We start from the raw sequence: 7,288 nt of genomic DNA, 5'->3' as shown, positions 1-7,288 counted from the left end.
ATGTTGAGATTGTTCTAAAATTAATAAACATTGACCATGAGTTTTCAAAGAATTCAAATTATCGTGGTTTCTTATGTAGGCGTAGGGGTATCGCATACTTCAGTTTGGCATTCTAAGGCCGTTCGCAATGCTGTTTTATTTTGTATGGCGAGTTTTAAAAATTTTAAAACTCGCCATACAAAATAAAACAGCATTGCGAACGGTCTAAAGCATGTAAAAATACAAATTTCACCAGCTCTATCTCTCGACGCACCAACATCCGAGTTTTTGACTCGAACGTGAAATCTGTGTTTAACGCCAGTGAAACCTGGTGTGTATCACTGGAGAACACGCAACGGCTGCTTATCTTCATCAATAGATGCCTGCGGTATATAATTCGTGCATAGTGGCCTCACAATTGGATCTCCAACGTGGAGCTCCATCGTCGATGTCATTAAAAGCCGATAGCGACAGAAATTCGGGAGCGAAAGTGGAGGTGGATCGGCCACACTCTACGCAGGGGCGGAAACAAAATCTGCAAACAAGCGTTAGACTGGAACCCAGTAGGACATCGCAGCAGAGGCAGACCCAAAGGCTCATGGCGGCGCAGCCTCAACAACGAAATCAAACAAATCGACAGAAATTTGACCTGGTCACAAGTCAAGGCGATGGCTGGCAATCGGGAATTATTTGATTAAAAGTTATTTGATTAAAAGTTGAACAACAGATTATTAATTCTGCATGTTGGGATGTTGGTGTATGTTTTAAAGCTGGTTACCCAGATGAATAATATTCTATTCAACTTGATATTCAGCCATATATGTATTGCTGATTAAAAAGGCTGAACAAGCCATACTTCAGACCAGTATTCAGCTGTCATTGTCCAGCCATTGATACCAATAACCAGCTATTGTTTAGCTAATACTCTCACTATTTAGCATTCATTGTTACTTGGGTAGTGGGCATGTAAAAATACGCATTTTAACCGACTCTATCTCGCGATCCCGATAAGATAGAAAGTTCAAGTCTTCTGCAAAGTGGTTTAAAACATCGATTGCTTTATAAATCAAGCAGTTTAGTTCGCAATTCTTCTGCTAGGTTACGCTAGTGAGCTTTAAGGTCCGATCCACATCGTATACAACTGGTTCTGGTGCGATTCATTTCATATTCAAGTAATCCAGGTCTGATTTACTTAACCTTTCAGGACGCGCGCCATCAAGCAGCTGGAACTGCACCGCACACGCGCCGTATACGACGAGCGAGGTTTTTGGTAGTGTTGTACTTTTTACAACGGCGCGCGTCTTGAAAGGTTATCATTGATGTGATGCAGTTCTATTTTATTGCATATTCAGGTGGTTCAGGTCTGCTTCACTTCATATATAAATTATTCGCCGTTGAATGTAGTGGGTGGATGGTACAAAATGGGAGGTCTACACCTGGATCCACGACACTTGCCAATACTACCAGAGCTAACAGCTGATCAAACATTACTGAGGGATTTGTATGGCGTGTGGTGTTTGGGTGGTTGTATCCTGGGTGCTGGCAGTAAAGTTCGTACCCTTATATTCCGCGTTCCCAAAATTACTTTTCTAACGGTTTTAAATCCACAGTGAGGTTTGTGCAGTGCCAAAACAAAACGCAACAATCAACCGTGAGATGTACACGGGAACAGACAAATTGATTAATTTCTAGTAAGTGTAGTTGAGATGTAGTTTGTAAAACCTTCCTAATTAAACAACCGCAAGCCCTGAAGAAGATCCCAATATCTGGATCGAAACGTTGGCGATGAGATAATAAAATCAACGCTTTTCTTGGACTGAAAGCCGAAATCCCACGACAATCGTTTAAGGTTTGATTCATTTATTAACATTCTATAGTAATTCAGGTTTTATTCACTTCATATTCAAGTGATTCAAATCTGTTTCACTTTATATTCAACTAATGTAGATCCGTGGACTGATTTGTAATTGATGTTATTTTTCAAATATTTGAATGAATATTATTCAAATCTGGATCACTCGATGTGGCGTAAGCACTGCATTTTAATGTTTCTACCCGTATAAAAATGAACCATTGAATCTATTGGCCAAACTATATAAAAACAATAGATTCTTATGTTAACAATGATTTCTGTGGTATATGTATTGTAGAGGACATTTTAAAATTTCTATTGCCGTAACGATTACAATAGATCAACATAAGATTTAATTGTTACAGTGATTTATATGGGTATACAGTAGATGAACATAAGATTTCTTTGTTACAGTGTTTTCTGTGGGCATACAGTAGATTAACATTAGATTCCATTGTTATCATTAAGTTTCACACCGAACTCCATGGCACTCGATGAGTGTCATGGGATTAGGCCGATTTTGTGTAACTTTCACATGCGTTTGTGTTATGAATTTTAAGCGTGTTTGTTGTTGCGGTGAGTTAGAGCGCAAGTCGCAACAGAAAAAAAAAGCAAAATGCAGCACTCATTTCATCAATTTGAAAGGTAATTATCATATTTATTTACAAATGATAGTAATAATAATCTTAATTAAACCATCTATGCCATACAGTACGTTTCAGTGGCTTCCGGCGTTGCACAAAATTGGCTCCAGTCTGGTCACTATGACCGAATCCATTCGGCAAAACGCCGCATGCAAAGGATCGTGCAGATGATTTCAGGAGTCTGTTGGGTAAGATTCTTTATTCAGTAACCCGCATATTGTGTACTCTAGCTACTTCTGGAACTGTCGTGAGCAAGAAAATATATTGTACTCCCCGCTGCACCTCGAACAAACGTAAACGCTGAATCTTTATTTATTGCAGACGTGCGAGCAGCAGATGTGTTACACATGCAGTTTTCCCCTGGCAGAGCGCAAACGGCACACCGTCGATGTAGCTGTGAAGAGATCTATCGAGTAGCGACAGAGCCTGGATTTGAAGCAAAGCTATCACATTGCAGACGACGCAGATGGATGTGCAGAACCGGAGAACGCTCGAGCGTTGCGAATCTTGCTAGTAGAGTAAACCTTGGAGTAAACTACAGCGTTGGCAACGTTCGACAGGCAAACGTCCACCACCTCGGCACTCTCCAGCACGTCCAGCGTTTCATCGTACATTCGGCTGAGGATGTCGCTTCGGTTCACTTCCTGAGGCAGGGTGTAGCGGTGTTCTTCGTGAGACTTTGCTCGTCGTTATTCAACGACAACTCTTGGAGCAAAACAAGGTCTCGGCATCCGCCAGCGTTAGCTGCTGCTTCAGATTGTACCGCTGCATAACCACCGTGACGCTCCTCTGGACAACCTCCATCAACCGCGTCCTTCGCCCATGAAGTACTAAATCATCGAAAGGTACATCGTCTGAATATCCAGCGTGATCTGCTTGTCTTGTCCAACAGTGCCCTTGTACAGGTACCCGCCCAGCAGTAGGCCGTGTGAGTGAAGCGTTTCTGGCGGAGTATACAGAATTAAGTTTTAAGCGCTTATAAAAAGATTATAGCGCATTATCCAAATGATCAACACATATTCTGACACTATTGAATTCCAAAAGTTATGTTTATGGTCGAGTTTATGGTATAACTTAGTAGCTAAAATTTGCTCTGATCTTAGAGCAGTATGATAAAGTATAATATCCTGAACGAATTATATTTACCAATAACTGTGCTAGATACCTTTAGCTCGATTTTTAAAATCGTCATTTGCGTTTGGACGCTTAGATGGGTCTTCAAATATAGGTTCACTCTTTAAGTGTGGGGGCATGTATGCATTTGAGTTAAATTTGATGATTTTTCCATAGATTAACTATCAAATTTGACACACTTGTATGCTTGTTCGCCAAACTGCAGTCCATCAAGTGTCTTTAAGTGCTACAATAATGGTGAAGCACGCTGTAATGTTACTTTCGTACCTCATCACCCACTTAATGCAACTACATTAGTGGTCTAATAACACTTAGCGCGCTTAGGCACGGTTCCATCATGCCGCTTAGAGTGTTGCCACATATAATGCTAAGTTTGCTAAACCCAGTTATCTGGCTGGTGGGGCATGGGAGCCTAAGCTTCTACCATTGATGCAATTAGACGTTACTTGGACTATGACAAGAGCGATCCGAATATTTCAAAATTCATTCAAACTATTTAGAAGCTTGTGTAGACCAAATTTTACAAACTTATTGTGTGCAATCATTTATGTACCATTATATCATTGGATATGAATCAGGATTAAAATCATGTCTTGTACACTTCGAACGATCTTCTAATATAGGTTCAAGCTGTAGTATATCGAGTATTTTTGAGTGCTACAAAAACGATTAAGCACGCTGTAATGTTACTTTTGTACCTCATCACCCACTAAATGCAACTACATTAGTGGTCTAATAACACTTAGCGCGCTTAGGCACGGTTCCATTATGCCGCTTAGAGTGTTGCCACATATAATGCTAAGTTTGCTAAACCCAGTTATCTGGCCAGTGGGGCATGGGAGCCTAAGCTTCAATCATTAATGCAAATCAACATTACTCGATTTACGACAAGATTGATCCAAATATTAGATAATTGTTCGATCTGTGTTCTTAAAATGTAGCCCTGAATGTAGCATAAAATATACAAGCTTTTAGTTTAAATGCATAAAGATAGTTCAGATTCACTCTTTTTCAGTTTTTTTTCAAGCTATGTATCAGTAACAAAAATAAAAAGCAGAAATAGATCAAACCATTCCAAAATGTCCATATTCGTTTGTAAGATAAAACTATTCCAAAACATTAGAATTTTCTGTTTCGCAATACAAAACAATTCCCAAACCATTGGATAGGGCAAAACAGTATGTTCCGTAATCACAATTGAAAGCAATTCCAAAACAATAGAATCTAATGTGTAATTAAGTCACTGCTCGTTTGTAAGATAAAACTATTCCAAAACATAAGAATCTTCTGTGTCACAATAGAAAACAATTCCCAAACCATTGAATCAAATGTGGAACCAGTAATAAAATTACTACTCAAAACAATACGTTTACCGTGCAATTCACTGTTTGAAACAATTGGAAAACATAAGAATCTTCTGTATCACAATAGAAAACGATACCCATACCATTGAATTCAATGTAAACACAGTACACACAGTATGTTCAGTTTTACAATAGAAAACAATTCCAAAACAATTGAATCAAATGTGGAACCATAAATAAAATCATTACTCAAAACAATACGTTTACTGAGCATTTAATTGTTTGAAACAGTTCGAAAACATAAGAATCTTCTGTTTCACAATAGAAAACCATCACTAAACCATTGAATCTAATGTAAAATCACACTTCAAAACAGACAGTTCTCGGCATATTTAACAGTTCAAAACAATACAAATACATAAAAATCTACGGTATATTTGATTCCACGTATATGTATTAACTACATTTGATTTACATTAGAATCTTCTGTTTTGCGAAAAAACTTGTATGGAAAAAAGTCCTTTTTTGTATTGTTACGATACTTAACAACCTATACAATTCAATGTGAAATGCTCATTCACATTTGATTCTATTGTTAGAAACATTTGATTCTATTGTTTTTCTATTGTTATTTTAACATTGAATTCTATTGTGAGAGCATGGTTTTCAATGGTAATGTTACATTAGAATCCTATGTTTTTCTATTGTATTTTTTATCCGGGTACGGTTATTTGTGACCCGGCCACCGTTTGAACCCGATACAACATCAAAGACCGATTGCTGAATTGCAACGCATTAGTATGTCGCATCGCAGCACTCATCTAGAAGCGAACAGCTCACTAATTGAATCCTGTAACGAGCGAGCTATGCAGCTAATTGTTCGCAATCAGAAAATCAATTAATTATGCCATCAATACACATTGGCTTCTTCGGTTTGACCCTGCCAGGACATCACGCTCATGTTAAACGCTTGATTAATATTTCAATTCCCCACGGATGACCTCCCGAACTTCGTCATTAATCACCCCTCTACTGGCTACTGGCTAGCGCCCCATCTAGCAGTAGCCCGTGTAGCTTCTCCATTTCCATAAACGGAGGACCGACCGCCTGCCGTTCCCCCGCAGCATACTAATAGCTGAGAGGGATCACAAAAACGACAAGACAAACATGTCCTGTGTAAACAGGAGGCTGCGGTCACCGAGCACAATAAACGCGTCGGGTTCCAATCGAATGCCAATAAAGTTGACGAATTCCGTGAAAAAATATTACAATCTTTCGAATGAAACTTTAAAATTTTAAAACTACTTTTTACGATATTGAGAAAAAGATGGTAAATCATCAATTATAAAATCATAGATAAACAGAAACCTCCCATCGTGCAGATGTTTAACAATTAGTTTTAATTCTCCGAAATTCGTAAATCGTTCGCGTCCATCGTTTCCACTACGAACAGTTCCTGGACCGACCAAACATCGAACTTGTCACCCTCAGCATAGTCTTGCTGAATGCCCGTGTGTTCACCGCTATGGTTATGTAGAACCTGATTGATAATAAACCCTAATCCCAATTATAAACAAGTTGCATCAGCTTTTATGACAGATCCAGTTATGGCATATGAAGGCAGAATATGGTTTTTCGACGAAACTGATTGTGCTGATTCTCGTTACGTTGGATGCGACGATACCAAGTGTTCGATATCCTTCACAATCTTAGACGGATTGAAGCAGGGTGATGTCCCAGGCAGCACCTGCAACATCATCCAAAATGTGACTTGTATGCTTTGGCCCAGTCTTGTTAGAGATCACAGTCATTGGAACCTTTTCGTCGATATTCGGCCTCCTTTAACTCCGACATTCGCAACACAAGCAATCAAACTACCGTACGAAACAAAAATGTCAAACGAATGCACTTCACCACGATTGCGTCTTCGGGAGACGGTTCGGTTTTTGTTATACCTGTCTTCTTCGATAATGAGACCTGTGTTGGCCATATGTGTCCGTATTCAATGCAACATGAAATAATAAACTAATATTAACATTCATAATCGAAATTGGTTGAAAATCTATGCGAAAAGTTAGAATTAGACAAATGTCATCGTGTCATACGACTTTGATTTGACTCTTTCTTATGTTTATTGATCTTCGTTCTACCGCTCGTGTTGTGTGTAAGAGGTAACAGTAGCGCACGAATGTAACAAAGCAAGCTGAAACACGACTGCGGCAACGAAATGAAGGTAGTGAAAAGTGTCAAATGTTTACAAGACTGCTTTGGCCCAAATAGGTTATTCGATTTCATAGGAATCACAAATTACCTCGTGTTTGACATCGTACATATTCCTTGTAAGTGACAATACAGTCAAATTGCATTGAATATTG

The 7,288-nt window shown here is 38.9% G+C and overlaps 1 long non-coding RNA gene across 1 annotated transcript; it reads left to right on the top strand.

The window, feature by feature from the left end:
* Positions 1 to 2,038: 2,038 nt before the first annotated feature.
* On the top strand, positions 2,039 to 5,629 carry LOC109406461 (uncharacterized). Its single transcript, XR_009997071.1, has 3 exons — positions 2,039 to 2,476; positions 2,544 to 2,663; positions 2,797 to 5,629. It is a non-coding gene; the product is annotated as an uncharacterized LOC109406461 (long non-coding RNA).
* Positions 5,630 to 7,288: the final 1,659 nt, after the last annotated feature.

The sequence above is a fragment of the Aedes albopictus genome, chromosome 2 (assembly GCF_035046485.1).
Source record: "Aedes albopictus strain Foshan chromosome 2, AalbF5, whole genome shotgun sequence".
Classification (NCBI taxonomy): domain Eukaryota; kingdom Metazoa; phylum Arthropoda; class Insecta; order Diptera; family Culicidae; genus Aedes; species Aedes albopictus.
This window is presented reverse-complemented; position numbering and strand designations above follow the sequence as displayed.